Genomic DNA, 18,197 nt, shown 5'->3' on the forward strand with positions numbered 1-18,197 from the left:
GTAGAGCTTAAATGTAGCCATTTAAATGGGCAATTTTTTTATCATCGGATGTTCTAAATCTGTACGTAGCATCAGCTACAATAAGGCATCTCTGAATATTTTTGCATAGCAACTGTTGCTAAGAAAGATTTGCAACCTCAACCAAAATTCAGAGGGACTCAGATCCCATCAGCATTTCAAGCAGCTGGAGAAGACTAAATATATGTAGGTAAATGATTGGCTTCCTTCAGTTTTGTTATTTCTAGCTGTTTCAAATAAGTGATACATTCCAATGAAATATTTTTTCTGCCTTACTAAGTGAGAAGTTGTGGAGTGGCCAGATTCAGATCCCCTCACAGTTAGCTTATAGCCATCTTCAATAGCCTTAGAAGGGTATCAGGATTGCACAGTTGGTTCCAACTTCCATCCTAGCAATTGATGGAACCCCACAGAGAAAGGTTATACCAATGTTCTTTGCTTGGTCTGCCCTCTGTTGCATTCCTACCCCTGGCTGGGCACGGGGGGCGAGGGGGGGCACATCTGATCCGCTGCTTTGAAGGTGGGTAGGAGACTGTCCCTTTAAGGGATCTCCCAGCTGAACTGCAGCCTGCTCCTCCTGCTGCTGCCCCGGCAGGTGCTCTTGATCTCTGTTTCTGTTTTGCAGGTGGGAATCCAACACAAAGGCTTCCATGTGTGGTGCTCCAGCCCCCCCCCCTCTACTCCCTCAGCTGTTCCTGTATGCTGCTCTGACTGGAGCCCCGCCCCCAGCGAGTCCATCTACCTTGCACCTCAGATACCATTGCATTCTGTTCCAGCAAAATAAAGTCTGAACTGTACCCTCCTTTGTCTCTCCTGCTTGGCGTCTGCTGCATGTTCCCTGTTGCCCCCCACCACCACTCTGTCAGTGGCCTCCCCAGGGAATGCCTTGGAGGGTGGGCACACTTGGTTCATGGGGGGGGGAGGGGGCTATGAGCCACCACGCTGCCCGCACATGGCTGGACAGGGGAAGGGGGGTTGCCACCCCTCAGCCAGGCTGGCCTAACAGCCTGCCCGATCTCACAGGGCTGTTGTGCTCAGAGCACAAGGGGGAGGCCTGATGGAGTGGCTGCATGCCCAGCAGCTCGCACTTGGAGTTCTGTCTGTTGGACTTGGTGATCTGCTCATTCCCATACACACATTCCAGCTGCTGTCTATGGCAGTGACCTCCTGCACTTTGTGCTTCCTGTTTGCGCATGCCTCTGCCCATCTGCCTGCCATTGGCAGAGTCTCTGACAGTGGGAGGGGATTGACAGCCTCTTAGGCGCAGGCTTCCCCCACTCCCAGTCACACGCAATGGGCTGGCCAGTCCTGTGGTCTTGCACGACCCTGTCCCTCCCCCAACCCCTGCCTCGGAAGCGGGCCAATGGTGTAAGTATGGTCAGGATCACCATGGCGATGGCTTCTCTCTTGCTCATCCGCCCCGCACTCCCCCTCCCCACCTGGCGTAACATCTCCCCTCTGGAAGCCGCCTACAGCCACCTACGTTAGTGCTACACTCGGACGCGCCTACGTGGCAGTTCTCAGGACTGGGCTGCCCGTGCATCCATACATCTTGTAAATCAAGTCTTAATCTTACAATCCTTTTTTTCAATGCAAGAATTCTTTACCTAACTCAAGAGGTTCTTTTTTTGGCAGGAAAGCTGTACCATAAAGGATCTGCAGCATCCAAACCAAGGATTTCCAGATCACAGGAAGGGGTAGTGCAGTCTTCTTGCTGCCTGAAATGCTGTTTTACCCAGTGATGATCTAGTTCATCCGAACCTTTTTCCTTGTTGAATCTGAATTTGGAATGAATATGTTGCTAAATTTCATGCTACCTCAGATTTGATTCAAAAGTTAAAGTTTCATTTCATCGTTCCTCCATGTCCTTTTTCCAATAAGATGGATTAAATTCAATACAACTGTTGCTTTTAAAACTGATGCCCATTTTGGTATAAACTCTACATAAATGGAATTTGTGGCATACAATGTAAAATTTATGGTATAAAATAACCTAAAAGAAACACAAATGGGAAACCTAGCAAAAACCCCCACAAATTACACATCCCCCCCCCATATATGAACCCCAGAGAGCGCTGAGGTCAGCTGGAAAGAACCAGCTGAATATCCCTGGGCCAAGAGAGCTCCATTGCAGCTCCACTGCTGTGGAATCAACTCCCAGAGGAGGTACGGGCCCTGCGATGTTTAGACCAATTCCGCAGGGCCTGTAAGACCTACCTCTTCAAAATAGCCTTCGCCTAACACCGAGCCAAGAAAGTCTCGCTGGACATGTTTTAGCCACTGAATTTTATTAAAGACCTAAGTTATAGCACCACAATGTTAATGTTAATTTTAATATAAGTTGTTAATGATTTAATGATGATTTTATAATTGTAATTGTAATTACTATGTATGGTTTTATTGTATATTACATTCGTATGTTGTGAGCCTTCCTGAGCCTGGCGGGGAGGGCAGGATACAAATAAAAAGTATTATTATTATTATTATTATTATTATATGCATCTTTAATTTGGAGCTGATATGCAGAGAAGAAAAGAGGTGTGCAGTGCGCTATGCATCTAAAGCTGTTCCCGCTAACCTCACTGAGTTTCGTAAGTTCAATGAGCTCTTTAGTATGACTGTGCTCAGATGAAAAAAGAAATTTCAGGGATAGTGTCCATGCTTCATCTAGACCTCAGCAGCAAAATCTTCCATTTAAAAAAAAAATGGCCTTGGATCAGCTGATAGACTGAAGGTATCAATTCCTCACACACAATGCAGATTCTCAGATGGCCTCCCTTTCCATTCTGGAGATCCCTTGCCACTACGAGCACCATTTGTGGGAGCATTTCAGGCTGCTGCAGGTGGGGAGAGCCAAGAAAGTCCTGTTCCATTTAAGGAAGTATCTTCTGTTAGTGGAGATTTACTGTAGAATCAAAGCCAAAATGTGAAATAGCCATTGAAAATATGCATAAACACTAAATCAGGGGTGGCCAACGGTAGCTCTCCAGATGTTTTTTGCCTACAACTCCCATCAGCCCCAGCCAGCATGGCCAATGGCTGGGGCGGATGGGAGTTGTAGGCAAAAAACATCTGGAGAGCTACCGTTGGCCACCCCTGCACTAAATGATTGACTGGCCTTCCTGATTAGAGTTGGAGGAATTAGTACAGGAGTCAAGGAAAGGAGACAAAAAATTCCATTGTTCAAAAGTTAAAGTTAATTTTTACACATTATTGGAATCAAAGAAGATGCCTGAAGTTAGCAAATGGCTCAATAAAGTGAAGGAGGTTTTTCTTATGCTAAAACTTACACCTCTCCAAAAGAACAAGAGTTTTAATTTACTGAGGTTTAAAGCTATGAAGGATACATACATAGTTAAAAGTAGAAGAGCTAAGCATTCAATACAGAAGAGCATTCAATACATTTTTATTTCTTTTGAAATGTGCATGAATGTGTGTGTGTGTGTGTGTGTATACACACACACACACACAAACACACACACACATATGTATGTATGTATATGAATAAGAGTAAATAAAAATGTAATAGTTCAGCTAAAAAGTAAATCAGATGGTGAATTCCAAGAATCCAATTCAGTGTTGCATTCCAAACCATTTGATTAGTTTGACAATTAGAGACTGACGAAACAATGTGCTACTAGCTTAAATTTTTTCAGCACACACAACATCTCTCATTGCAGTTGCATAGGCAGATGGCAGTAAACTGGCAGGAGATTAAGAGCACAATCCTATGGTGGGGGAGCAGAAAGTGTTTGGGAGCAGACGATCCACTACGTTGGCACTAGTGGCATTTGCGCCAGCATAAGTCCAGCTCTGCCACGGAGGAGGGGACTTACATCAGCATGGGGCTGCCGGAGCGCAGTCCCACCCAAGAACAGCAGTGCCTGAGGGCTGCGCCTGAGCGTTGGCGGAAGTGCAGCGGAGCGAGGCACTCCGGCACAAGAGAGGGAGGAGTCAGGGGTGCAGCCAGGCTCAGGAGTTCGGGCCAGGACACGCCCCCCAAGAGGAGTAAAGTTACATCTGTGAAAACAGTGGCGTATCCTATATGCACTCATTGAAACCAAAAACAAAGGTTGTCCCTGCCACCGCGGGAGCTCGCAAACCCTTTAGGAAGTGGTGTAATTGCCTCACCAATCCCCTTGTGCCCTGGGCTGCCAAGCCCCCTCCCCAGCAGCCAATCATCATTCCCCCCCCTCTGGCCTCGCACAACTCAGTTGTTAGGGATAGTCGAGTGTGGCGAGGGGCTCTGCCAGGGAGCTCCCTGCCATGTGGACTTAGACCGAGGGACAGGCACGTTGGAGACAGGCTCTTCATTACGCGATTGCTTTGACAGCATCTTTGACTTGTGAGGGGGAGAGCGAGGTCTCTTCCCTGGGGCTAACTGCTCTTGTTTCCAGGTCTCCACAGGTTCCCGGCTCCAGGAGGCTCAGCGTGCGAGTACCATGGCTGAGTAAGTGCAACTGTGCACCCCCACTGTCCTCTGCCTCCCCTCACTCAAGACCAGGTGGTGTACAAGCATCTCCAGCATTTGAACTAGGCAGCAGGCTCAGTCAGGGGACATTTGCTGGCCCCGCTCCCCTGTGCTGCTGCCTGCTCCCTTCCCCTGGTCTGTCCTTTGCCGTGTCTCCTGGCAGGGCACAGGGGGAGGGTGTCTGGCAGCTGCCCTGATGCGGGGAGGTGGGTTGGAGACTGTCCCTTTAAGAGAGTGCCTGGCTGAAACACAGCCGGCTCCTCCAGCTGCTGCCCCTGCAGGTGCTCTTGATCTCTGTCTCTGTTTTGCAGGTGGGAATCCAAGACAGAGGCCTCTGTATGTGGCAACACCCCCCCTCCATTCCCTCAGCCGTTCCTGCCCAAAGCTCTGAATGGAGCCCGGCCCCAGCGAGACTGCCCAACGTGCACTGGGGAAACCGTTGCACTCTGTTCTGGAAAAATAAAGTCTGAGCTGTGCCCTCTGTTGTCTCTCCTGCTTGACATCTGCTGCAGGTTCCCTTGGTGCCTCCCCCCTGCCACTCTGTTAGTGGCCTCTCTGAGGGAATGCCTGGGAGGGTGGGCACACTTGGTTCTTGGAGGTGGGTGGGGAGAGGGCTATGAGCAGCCACACTGCCCCATGTGGCTGGACAGGGGAGGGGGGTTGCTACCCCTCAGCCTGGCCAGGCTGATGGCCTACCTGACCTCACAGGGCTGCTGTGCGCAGAGCACAAAGGGGGGGGGCTGATGAAGTGGATGCGTGCCCAGCAGCTCGCGCTCTGAGTTCTGCAGTCCCCGGGGGAGGTGTTCTGTAGACATGACAGGGGGCATCAGGGCAACACAGGAGGTCTCTGAGTGGGGGTTGGTGTGTGTTGGACTTGGTGGTCTGCTCACTCCCAGACACACCTTCCAGCTTCTGTCTATGACAGTGAACTCCTGCACTTTGAGCATGGTGTATGTCTGCGCATGCCTCTGCCTGTCTGCCTGCCATTGGCAGAGTCTCTGTCAGCACGAGGGTGTGAGGGGATTGGTGGCCTCTCAGACACAGGCTTTCCACCCCCTCTCCTAGTGACATGCTACGGGCTGGCCAATCCTGTGATTCCGTGCGACCCTGTCCCTCCCCCGCCTCGCCAGCGGGCAAATGGCGTGGCATGGGCAGAATCACCATGGCGATGGCTTCTCTCTTGCTTGTCCACTTGCCTTCTCCTTCCACCTGGCATAACGTCTCCCCTTTGGGAGCTGACTGGCCACCTACGCTAGTTCTACACTCGAGCGCAGATACACGGCAGTTCTCAGGATTGGGCTGCAAATGGATTTGAGGCTTCATCATTTAAGAATGTTGTTGGTCAAGTTCACCAATAGACACCCAGTAGTCCCTCCCTCCCTCCCTCCCTCCCTCCCTCCCTCCCTTTCTTTCTTTCTTTCTTTCTTTCTTTCTTTCTTTCTTTCTTTCTTTCTTTCTTTCTTTCTTTCTTTCTTTCTTTCTTTCTTTCTTTCTTTCTTCCTTCCTTCCTTCCTTCCTTCCTTCCTTCCTTCCTTCCTTCCTTCCGATCAAATATTTATATCCAACCATTCTTCAAAGCCTAAAGGCAACTTACAAGATTTTTTAAAAATCAATAAAATCTAAACTTACATGTACAAAGGCAGCCAAGCAAAATGAGACAAACCCAAGAACAGCTGAATACAAATGTTCAAACACAGATTGTTGTACAGTTCAATACAATATAACCTTGGCTGAAAAGCCCACCAAATGCTTCTCAAGTTCTAGAGGCAATTTTTTGACACACACCCCCCACATTCTTGACCAGTTATCTCATTAGATTTGGTGACTGTCACATGACTGTCTGACGACTTATAGGCAAACAGCATAAAAGCTGCTGCCAAATGTCTTATTGTGCTGTTTGGTTAATATGAGGAGCTCCAGATAAGGTGGGAACAGTCCATGATGCAGTATTATTGAAATTCATGAGGAACCCAGACTAGAATTCGAGCATCGATGCTGCCAATCTTCTCCAGGCTTAGGAAGTTACTCAAGCAATTCTAGAAGATACCGCTGTATAGCAGCTTGTGGGCTACCCAAATAGTATCAAACAAGACCGTAACGTTGCATTTCTACATTCACCTACTAAGGATCAAATTCAGCGGGACTTACTTCTGAGCAAATATGCTCAGGGCTTTTTTGGGGCAAGAACTCCTTTGCATATTAGGCTACACACCCTTGATGTAGCCAATCCTCCAAGAGCTTACAGGGCTCTTAGTACAGGGCCTACTGTAAGCTCTTGGAAAACTGGCTACATCAGGACCTAATATGCAAAGGATTTTCCTGGTAGGGAAAAAAAGCCCTGGATAGGCTTAGAATCATACTGCATATCGCTTTGAAGTTTTAGGTCATTATACAAGCCCTAAATTCAATTAGAAAAAAAGTCAGGATGGACTACCACTGCAGAAACGAGAGCAGGGGTTATGGCTCAAGGGTAGAGCATCTAAATTGCATGCAGAAGGTCTCAGCTTCAACCCCAGGCAACTCTACATAAAAGGATGAGGGAGCAGGTGGTGCAAAAGAATGCCACCTGAGAGTGTGCAGAGTAGCTGCCAGATGAAGCAGATAATAGTGACCGTGATAGCCCTCAGTATAAGGCAGCGTCATCTGTTCATGAGTATCAACAGTGTCGCCTGTTCACTCAGTATCAAGGGTGAAGATAGCAATCTAACATTATTTACTTATTTTATTGGGCTTTTATATCCCACCTACTCTGAGACGGGCTCAGAGCGGCTTACAACAACTGGATATAACAATAACAAAACTATGTGTTAAAACCGAGTTAAAGCAATCAACAATCATCACTAGACAAGTAAACAATAACAGGATGGCAATAATAACAAGAAGAAGATATTGGATTTATATCCCGCCCTCCACTCCGAAGAGTCTCAGAGCAGCTCACAATCTTCTTTACCTTCTCCACCCCCACAACAGACACCCTGTGAGGTAGATGAAGATATTGGATTTATATCCCGCCTTCCACTCCGAAGAGTCTCAGAGCGACTCACAATTTCCTTTACCTTCCTCCCCCACAACAGACACCCTGTGAGGTAGATGATGATATTGGATTTATATCCCACCCTCCACTCCGAAGAGTCTCAGAGCAGCTCACAATCTCCTTTACCTTCCCCCCCACAACAGACACCCTGTGAGGTAGATGAAGATATTGGATTTATATCCCGCCCTCCACTCTGAAGAGTCTCAGAGCGGCTCACAATCTCCTTTACCTTCCTCCCCCACAGCAGACACTCTGTGAGGTGGGTGGGGCTGGAGAGGGCTCTCACAGCAGCTGCCTTTTCAAGGACAACCTCTGCCAGAGCTATGGCTGACCCAAGGCCATGCTAGCAGGTGCAAGTGGAGGAGTGGGAGGAGGAGGAGTTTTATAAGCCATATAAAACTCCAGAGCAGTCCTTAATGTCTCCTGTGGGATCACTATTCAAGATGTGTCTGTGGAGTAATTTTATGGGCAGTGATTCTGTGGGGCAGGAGAGGCTGAAATGGGCAGAATGGTTGCCACCTCAGCGGAAGGCCTGGCAGAACAGCTCCATTTTACAAGCCCCACAGAATTGTAGCAAGTTCAGCAGGCCAGAAAAAGTCCTGGCCCTGATTGAGGCTAAGGGCATTTTCGCACTGACCTTAATCAGCAGCGACGCCCCTCTTCACTGCACAGGATCGGCGCGGATTTCGCACTAATTGCCGCGGAGCACCCGGAAGAGCCGGAAAGTCCCCGCGGCTTTTGCGGAGCAAATGGAAACTGGGTTTTGGCGGTTTCCGTTTGCGCCTCAAAAGCCGCGGGACTTTCCGGCTCTTCCGGGTGCTCCGCAGCAATTTGTGTGAAATCCGCGCCGATCCTGCGCGGTGAAGAGGGGCGTCGCTGCTGATTAAGGTCAGTGAGAAAATGCCCTAAGAGGACAACATTTGGGCCGGGGACGACAGGTAAATTTTTCCACTACGAGAGGCAAATTGCTGATAGTTGGAGGGAAAGGGAGGTTCTCTAAAATGGTGCTGCAGCCTGACAATGGAGCAGCAAAAAACAATGAGAGAAATGGAGATCACTGGAGTTAGAATTATTTTAAGTTACCTTGGGTGAGTACAGACCGACACTTTGGGCTGACTCAGAAGGCTCTGAAATCAACCCCAAAAATTCTTCCACACACAAACATATGCCGCCTATTTCTGACCCATACTCACCCCATCCTCCGGCCTCCACAGGCCGGTTCAAAAAGAAGAAGAATTGCAAATTTATAACCCCGCCCTTCTCTCTAAATCAGAGAGTGGGTTACAATTTCCTTTACCTCTCTCCCCCCACCCCACAATAGACACCCTGTGAGGTAGAAGAAGATATTGGATTTATATCCCGCCCCCACTCCAAAGAGTCTCAGAGTGGCTCACAATCTCCTTTACCTCCCCCCCACACACACAACAGACACCCTGTGAGGTAGATGAAGGTATTGGATTTATATCCCGCCCTCCACTCCAAAGAGTCTCAGAGTGCTCACAATCTCCTTTACCTCCCCCCCCCCACACACACACAACAGACACCCTGTGAGGTAGAAGAAGATATTGGATTTATATCCCACCCTCCACTCCGAAGAGTCTCAGAGCAGCTCACAATCTCCTTTACCTTCCCCCCTCCACAACAGACACCCTGTGAGGTAGATGGATATTGGATTTATATCCCACCCTCCACTCCGAAGAGTCTCAGAGCGGCTCACAATCTCCTTTATCTTCCTCCCTCACAACAGACACCCTGTGAGGTAGATGAAGATATTGGATTTATATCCCACCCTCACTCCGAAGAGTCTCAGAGCGGCTCACAATCGCCTTTACCTTCCCCCCCCCACACACAACAGGCCCACTATGAGGTAGATGAAGATATTGGATTTATATCCCACCCTCCCCTCCAAAGAGTCTCAGAGCGGCTCACAATCTCCTTTACCTCCCCCCCCCCACAACAGACACCCTGTGAGGTGGGAGGGGCTGGAGAGGGCTCTCACAGCAGCTGCCCTTTCAAGGACAACCTCTGCCAGAGCTATGGCTAACCCAAGGCCATTCCAGCAGCTGCAAGCAGAGGAGTGGGGAATCGAACCCGGTTCTCCCAGATATGAGTCCACGCATTTAACCGCTACACCAAACTGGCTCAGTATAAGGCAGCAGCATCTGTTCATGAGTATCACTCAGTATCTGTTCACTCAGTATCAAGGGTGAAGATCGGAATCTATCATTATTTATTTGTTTTATTAGGTTTTTACATCCCGCCTATCCTGAGATGGATACCACTTCTGAAGTGGTAGCAGATTTCTGATCTGACAGCCAGTGGCGCCACCTGTGTCTGGAAGCAGAAAGTTGCAAGGGAGGTGCCTTGGCAGTGTGAAATCCACAGAAATAAATAAATAAATAACCTGCCAAACTGCCCCAAGCCATTTCCAGCTTTTTTTCTTTTTTGTAAAACCTAACCAGAGCGCTTGAGTGCATGAGCGCACAAGCACTTGACTCTTCAGGGGAGAAAAAGAACAGTCTGACTTCTGAGGCACCTCCTCATCTGAATGCACTAAGTCGCCTTGCAGACGGGATGGAGCCACCTTGCTGGGGAGTATGTGGAAGCTTCAGGGTGGCTCATTTTGAACCGGCCCAATTCAGAACGCCTCCCAACCATCCCAAACTGCCCGTCTGCTAGCAGCCCTTGTGTACTTCTTGATAATAAAAGAACATACGAAGTATTGTGTTGGATGGCTTCCAAATGTTAAGTATTTTACATCAATCAAGATGTCAATAAAATGTATTCATTTGTCTGTTTCCAAAATAAAAAATAGGTATGAGGTTCTGAACGTGTTTGACAAGTTCAAGGCAGATTGCCAGACTTTAATAACCATTATGTATCAGAACAGAAATTTCAGTCCACAGTGCTTAGAAAATCATCAGTTTATGAGGGACCCCTCAGCAGTCCGATGTAGAAGCGGCTCTGGATGCGCCAGTCCGAGTCGCTCCTACAAGCACATTGCCGAAACTGGAAGTCAGGAAAGGGTCCTGGAAGGTAGGGAGCTCGAGCGGTCAAGCGGGGGTGACGGCGGACGAGGCTGCCCCCCCGATCCCAGCTCGCTCCACGCATCACAGTCCCAATCGCCATTTTTAAATGGCTTGAGGGTTGACTGCCGGACTTTCCTATTCCTTGCTTTGATTCAAGCAACTCTGCATTCTAGCTGACAAGCTGCACCTTCACTATTATGATTGTGAGCTTACTCTCTTCTTTTTGCTGTTCCTTGAGGCATAGCTTTGGATAAGCAGGAAAAACGGAGAACTGGGGTTGAAGCGGAATTTAATTGGAGGCAAAGATAGAGAAGTGGGGGGGGGGGAACTCTCAAGGCTTCTAAAAGTTTATGCCTATCTTGGTGATCCTTAGAATTTCTGCATGAGAAGAATCACACTAATTCTTAAACTTAGAAGAGACTTGATAGCTGAACTTGACTGATTTGTCTGAAAGCGGCGCGCCGGGTCAGGAGCTTGGGAGTCCTACTGGAGCCTTCACTATCAATGGAGGCCCAGATAGCAGCCACTGCTAAGTCAGCCTTCTTTCATTTAAGGCGGGCAAGGCAGTTGGCCCCCTTCTAGAGCGCCAGGACCTAGCAACAGTGATTTATGCAACAGTCACCTCGAGACTGTATTACTGTAATGCCCTCTAAATGGGGCTGCCTCTGTGCTGAACCCAGAAGCTGCAGCTGGTGCAGAATGCGGTGGCTAGGCTGCTATTGGGGCTCCCAAAATGGGAGCACATACAGCCAGGGCTGCGCGGACTGCACTGGCTACCAGTTACATACCGGATTTGTTACAAAGTGCTGGTTATCACCTTCAAAGCCCTATATGGCCGAGGACCTGCCTACCTGAGGGACCGTCTTTCCCCATACAAACCCCAGAGAGCACTGAGGTCAGCAGGGAAGAACCTGCTGACTATCCCCGGGCCGAAGGAAGCAAACCTGCAGAGTACCCATACCTGGGCTTTCTCCGTTGTAGCTCCACACCTATGGAACCAGCTCCTGGAAAAAGTGCGGGCCCTGCAGGACTTTGAACAGTTCCGCAGGGCTTGCAAGACCATCCTCTTTGGTGAAGCCCTCACCGACTTCACCGACTAAAAGACCGAGAGACTGCTTAAATGATTCTTACCATCTGCTGGAATAGCACCAAGATGTTAATTTTATTGTTTTATTGTTTTTAGAATTTTAATTAAATTGTTAGCTATTGTTTAAATCATTGTATAACTCACTGTATTGACTGATGTTAGCCGCCCTGAGCCTGCCTCGGCGGAGAGGGTGGGATATAAATAAAATGATTGATTGATTGATTGATTGATTGATAAATTTCAAAATACTGATCAATACATTACAAAGTTTCCACCTCCCCCAGCCCTCTATTTCTTGACCTCCGCCAGTGCTTAAATCAATTAAAAAGAAAAGGTAAAATTTACGCTTATAGAATCTTCTCTTCCTGTTTATCTTAATATAAAATAAACCAAGACTATATATTGATTATTATTAAAATTAACCCTATATTTATCACACAGTCTAACTTCTACTAAGTTATATATCGGATCAGAAATCCATGTTACCATTTTATCTTCCTCTTAAAAGTTCAGATAATGTTGTCAAAAACCACTAAGTGTCTCTTGACTTTCCATTGCTTTTCAACATATTTTTGAAATTTCTTCCAATCATCCTTAAATTTTCCTGAATTGCAATCTTTTAAGATTCTAGTAAGCTCATCCATTTCACTCCAGTGTAACATTTTTAAGATCCAGTCCCATTTCTTTGGCATTTTATCTTGCTTCCACATTTGCGCATATAATGTCCTTGCAGGTGAAAGCAAGTACCACAACAATGTCCTATCTTGCTTCGGAAAACTTTCCATTTGTAATCCCACCAGAAAGATATCTGGTGCTCTCTTGATGTCATAACCCAAGATTTTAGAGGTCTCTTGTTGAATCATTTGCCAAAAGCTTTTTGCTTTGTCGCAAGTCCACCACATATCGTAGAAAGAACCTTCATGCTTTTTTACATTTCCAACACCTATCTGAAATTTGATTATTCATTTTTGCTAGTTTCTTAGGTGTCATATACCATCTATACAACATTTTGAAACAGTTCTCTTTTATGTTGTAACACATTGATAATTTCATAGAGTTCTTCCATAGGTGTTCCCATGTCTCCATTTGTATTTTTTTGTTCATATTTATTGCCCATTTTATCATTTGAGTTTTCACTACTTCATCTTCTGTAGACCATTTCAATAATAACTTATAAACCTTTGAAATCAATTTTTCATTCTCACCCAACAGCACTTTTTCCAGTTCTGTTTGCTCTTGTCTTATTCCTGTATTTCTAATATCTTGCTCCACCAAACTTTTAATTTGTTGTAATTGGTACCAATAAAGTTTGTCCTGCAATTCTTCAGCTGGTTTTAATTCCACCATGCCTCCCTGTATTTTTAACAGTTGTTTATATGATAACCATATGTCTTCCTGTGGATCTAAGGACAACTTTATGACTCCAGTTGGCATAATCCATAATGGCTTTCTCTCATCACCATATTTAGTATATTTTTTCCAAGTATTCAACAGATTTCTTCTTATGTAATGGTGTGAGAAAAGTCCATCCATCTTCTCCTTCCCATAATACATATAAGCATGCCAACCAAAAACATTCCCATGGCTTTCTAATGCCAATAATTTCCTGTTAAGCAAGGTTATTCAGTCCTTAATTCATACCAAACAAATTGCATCACGATATAGTTTAAAATCAGGCAGCTGGAAACCACCCCTTTCTTTCACATCTGTCAAAATTTTCATTTTAATTCTTGGCTTTTTCCCTGCCCATATAAATTCTGAAATCTTTTTTTGCCAATGATTAAATTGTTTGTTGTCTTTCACAATTGGAACTGTTTGAAAAAGGAACATAATTCTTGGTACAACATTCATTTTGATTGCAGAAATCCTACCCAGCATAGACAAATTCAAGTTATTCCACTTTAACATATCTTCTTCAATTTTACGCCAAAGCTTTTCATAGTTGTTTTTGTACAGATCAATATTTTTCATCGTAATCGCTACTCCTAAATATTTTACCTTTGAGGTAACTTCACATCCAGTTATACTCTGTAGTTCTTTCTGTTTGCTCAATGACAGATTCTTACTTAGAATTTTCGATTTTTCCTTATTTATATGAAAGCCCGCCAGCTCTCCATACTCATTGATTTTACTTAACAGCAAGGGCATCACTTGTAATGGGTTTTCATTAATGAACATCACATCATCTGCAAATGTCCTGTATTTATAAGAAAAACCTTTCAGTTTCAGCCCCTCTATTTCTTTGTCCTCTTTAACTTGCATCAGCAAAATCTCTAACATCATTATGAATAGCAACGGAGATAGAGGGCAACCTTGTCTTGTTCCTTTGCTAATTATCATTTGCTCTGTCAAGTCTGCATTTACACAAAGTTTCGCTTGTTGTTCTGTATAGATTGCCTTGACCATTTTTATAAAATAACCTCCCAATTTCAATTTCTCCATCACCGCAAACATAAAGTCCCAGTTAAGATTGTCAAAAGCTTTCTCTGCATCAGCAAAAAACAATGCTACCTCTTTTTCTGGATGCTTTCCGTAATACTCTACAATGTCTATTACTGTTCTGATATTATCTCTTATTTGCCTTCTGCGGAGGAAGCCTGCTTGCTCCTCTTGAATAAAGATATTTAAGTGCTGTTTGAGTCATTCTGCTAGTATCCTATCAAAGATTTTATAGTCATTGTTAAGCAATGAAATCAGTCTATAGTCTTTAACACTCGTGGCATCTCTGTCTTCCTTTGGTATCAATGAAACAACTGCTTCCTTCCACGTATTTGGCACTTTTCCATCTTGTCTGATATTGTTCATCAGTTTTTTGAGTTTCGGTACTAATATGTCTGCCAGTACTTTATAAAATTTTGCTGAAAAACCGTCAGGACCCGGCGCTTTACCTAATTTTAATGAGGTAATTGCTGCTTCTACTTCAACTTTTTCAATTGGTTCATTTAAAGTTTTTTCCATAATTTCTGTTAATGGCTATACTTTTATTCTCTGCAGGTATGCTTCAATTTTCTCTTTATCTACTTGTTGGCCTTTAAATAGATTAGCCTAGTATTTGTAAAATTCCCTTTTAATTCCTGCTTGATCCACGATATCTTTACCTCCAACTATAATTTTATTAATAAATCTGTTCTCCCTTTTTTTCTTCATTTGCCACGCCAGATATTTCCCAGGTTTGTTAGCACTCTCAAAAGATTTCTGCTGCAATCTTTTTAAGTTACATTCCACCTCCTTATTCAATAGATGTCTCACTTGACTCTGTAATATTGTAATCTCCCGCAAAACATTTTTCTTTCCTGGTCTTTTTCTCAGTTCTCTTTCTTTTTTGCCAATTTCTTTTTGTAAGTCCACCATTTGTTTTCTTTATCCCTTCTATCTTTGTTGTTCAATGTAATTAAAATTCCTCTCATTACTGCTTTATACGCGTCCCACACAGTTTGATATTGAACATCCTGATTTTCATATATTTGGAAGAATGCATTCGTTTCTTTTTCAAGAGAGGCCACTATTTCTGTATTTTGCAGTAAGTCCTCATTTAATCTCCATCTCCTCACTTTTTTCCTGTCTTTAGCCAACCACAATAATGGATTATGGTCTGCACCAATTTTCAGAAGAATCTCTATTTTATTTGTAATGTCCCAAATCTTTAGTAGTCTATAACATATCAATTCTTGAGAAGGAGTTATGCATTAGGATTGAACTTTCTCCATACATCTTCCAGAGTTTCTTGTTTTATTAGTTCAAAAAATGACTTTGGCAGTTTGCCATCTGTATTTTTTCCCCCAGACCTATCCAAAGAGTTTTTAATAGTTCCATTAAAGTCTCCCATTAACATTATTTGGTCATATGTCAGTTGGTCTACTTGTTGCATAATATCTTTGAAAAAAGCATTTTTTGCCTCATTTGGGGCATATAGTATAGCAACAACATTTTTTCTCATTCATCAGCACCTCCACTGCAACATATCTGTCTTCACTGTCCTTAAAAATCAATTTTGGCTCCAATTCTTTTTTGATATAAAAAAATCACTCCTTTTTTCTTTTCCTTAGCCAAAAAAAAAAAAAGAATTCTTCATCCAAGGATTTGTTCCATAAAAATTTGTAATCCATTTGTTTGATATGTACCTGTAAACAGATTATATTACATTTTTGCTTTTTAATCCAATGAAGTGTTGCTTTTCTTTTTTGCGGTGAATTTAGTCCATTTACATTCCAAGAAATTAATTTGTAATCCATATTGATTTTTCAATTAATCTGTATCTCCAAATTCTTTATTGTCTGCAAAAAAACCTTTCCATGCCTTGAGTATCTACTATTGTGATTCTCAGTCTATTATACTCAAAGCTAAGGCCTTCAGGTAGAATCCATCTGTATCTTATTCCCTTCACCCTTAGCTTGTCTGTCAATTTCTTAAATTGCTTCTGTCACTTATGACCTTCCTTGGCAGCTCCTTCATTATTCTTACTCTGCTTTCCTCCACCACCATTGCTTTTTCAAATTGCTGACTTAAGATCCTTCCCACCATATCTCTTGTAGTAAATTTTACTACCACGTCTCTAGGTAGCTTACGTTTTCTAGCAAATTCAGAGTTAACCCTGTAAACATAGTCATATAAATGTCCCGTTCCCTCAGGGTCTTCTCCCATATATTCAGCAATGATTGTTGCAATGTACATCTTTAAATCCTCTTGTTCATTCTCAGGAACACCTCTTACACTAATCAAGTTTTCCATTAATTTGCAATCTTGTAGTGTTGCCTTCTCCTGCATCTTCTTAATAGTAACATCTTGGTCTTTAACTTTAGCTTCAATCTCCTGTGTCTTCTGCGCTGTTGCTTGTGACTCTTTCCTGAGATCCTCAATCTCTTTTTTAATTTCTTTCTTGACTTCTTCAGCACTAGAGTTAATTTCTTTAGTTAATTTCTTCTCACTTCCAGTTATCAAATCCTTCATCATCTTCCCCAATCTTGCCTCCATCACATCCAGTTGCTCTTGAACTTATTTTGCCATTTTTCCTTCCCCCAATGAGCCTGCTCTCAAACTTGTTACCAGCTTATGATCAGACATCACTATCCTCCCATTGCATAAAATAGGCTCTGACGTTGACCTCACCAATCAGCAAACCAAGTACAGAGTTCAATAGATTAGGGCAGGGGTCCTCAACCTACGGCCCGCGGGCCAGATGCGGCCCGCTGAGGACGTTTATGTGGCCCGCCGGGTTATGGCAAAATCAGACCGGAAGTGACGTTCGACTTAAACTCGCGTTAGCAACGCACACTTCCGGCACTGGGCTGAGGCGGCGGAGACAGAGTGTGAGGCGATACCGAGGTGAGGTGAGTTCCCAGGCCGGGGTGTGTGGTGTGGGGAAGGGAGAGAGATGCAGAAGATGCAAAACTGACGGCCCGCGGCCTTGTACAGTAACGGCAGTCCGGCCCTCCAACAGTCTGAGGGACAGTGAACTGGCCCCCTATTTAAAAAGGTTGAGGACCCCTGGATTAGGGCATGCCCTTTCCAACAAGCCCAAAATTGCCATCCTCTGAGCTCCCTAGCTCAAGATATTGATTTTTAAAATTTATATAAAATCCAAAATGGCGACCGCAACTTTTCCAAGCCCCTTTTAAAAAAAAGTTTCCTTTTTTCAAAAATGCTTAAAATTTAATTTTACTCATATAATCCAAAATTTTTCTCCTTTTTAGGATGATTCCTGCCCGTTTTAAAAACTTTTAAAGTCCCGTTCTTTATTTAAAAATATAAAACCTTTGACCTTTCTTTAATTGCTGCCGGTGTTTCTCTATGGTCTTTGGAGGCTTGAAAATTCCCCTTCCAACTTCTACTTCCTAACTCTCTAGCCATGAAGGCTCATTCTCAATGATTTAAAGTCTCATGATAGTAAAACGTCACTTCCTGTTTCATCTCAAAGAACAGCAATTCTGTTGTGTCAGGGTTTTTTTCCCCAAAACCGCAGGTATGTCAAAGAACAGTTATTTTTCTGCACTTTCCAGCTTATCTTAAACCCCAAAAGTCCCAAATTTACCCCCTTTTTCTTCTTAACTTTATGGTCTCACAGTTAGTCCCATATCTTAGTCTTTTAATTTTAAAAAGCTTATTTCAGTCCCGGAGTGGTAGATAAGAATCTTTACCTTAACGGACATCTATTTTTCTGTGCACCAATCTATTCCCTTTCTGATGTTATTGTAATCCATAGAAAGTTGGAATTTGGATGAGCTTATGTCAAATTAATGACTCCGAAGATCCTTTGTAGACGATGGAATGCAATTCTTCACCGGAGGTTCTTCAAAGCAGAAAAGGAATCCCACTGTTCTGTCCTAGATTACTATCTAATATTTCTCTTTTCTCTTTCGATGCTTGCGATCTTGTCATTATTTTTCCATTTTTCCTCTTCTTTGTACTTTGCCTATAGGTGCTGCTTGAAGCTTCTTCTCTTTCTTGCTCTTCTTCCGTTTCAGTCTCTTGATTATCAATATATTCCATCCAGAACTCTTGCACTTTCTCCGAGGATGTTATGTTGAATCTTTTACCTTGGTACACGAAAAAAATTCCTTC

This window comes from Heteronotia binoei, chromosome 5 (genome assembly GCF_032191835.1).
Source record: "Heteronotia binoei isolate CCM8104 ecotype False Entrance Well chromosome 5, APGP_CSIRO_Hbin_v1, whole genome shotgun sequence".
Lineage (NCBI taxonomy): Eukaryota > Metazoa > Chordata > Lepidosauria > Squamata > Gekkonidae > Heteronotia > Heteronotia binoei.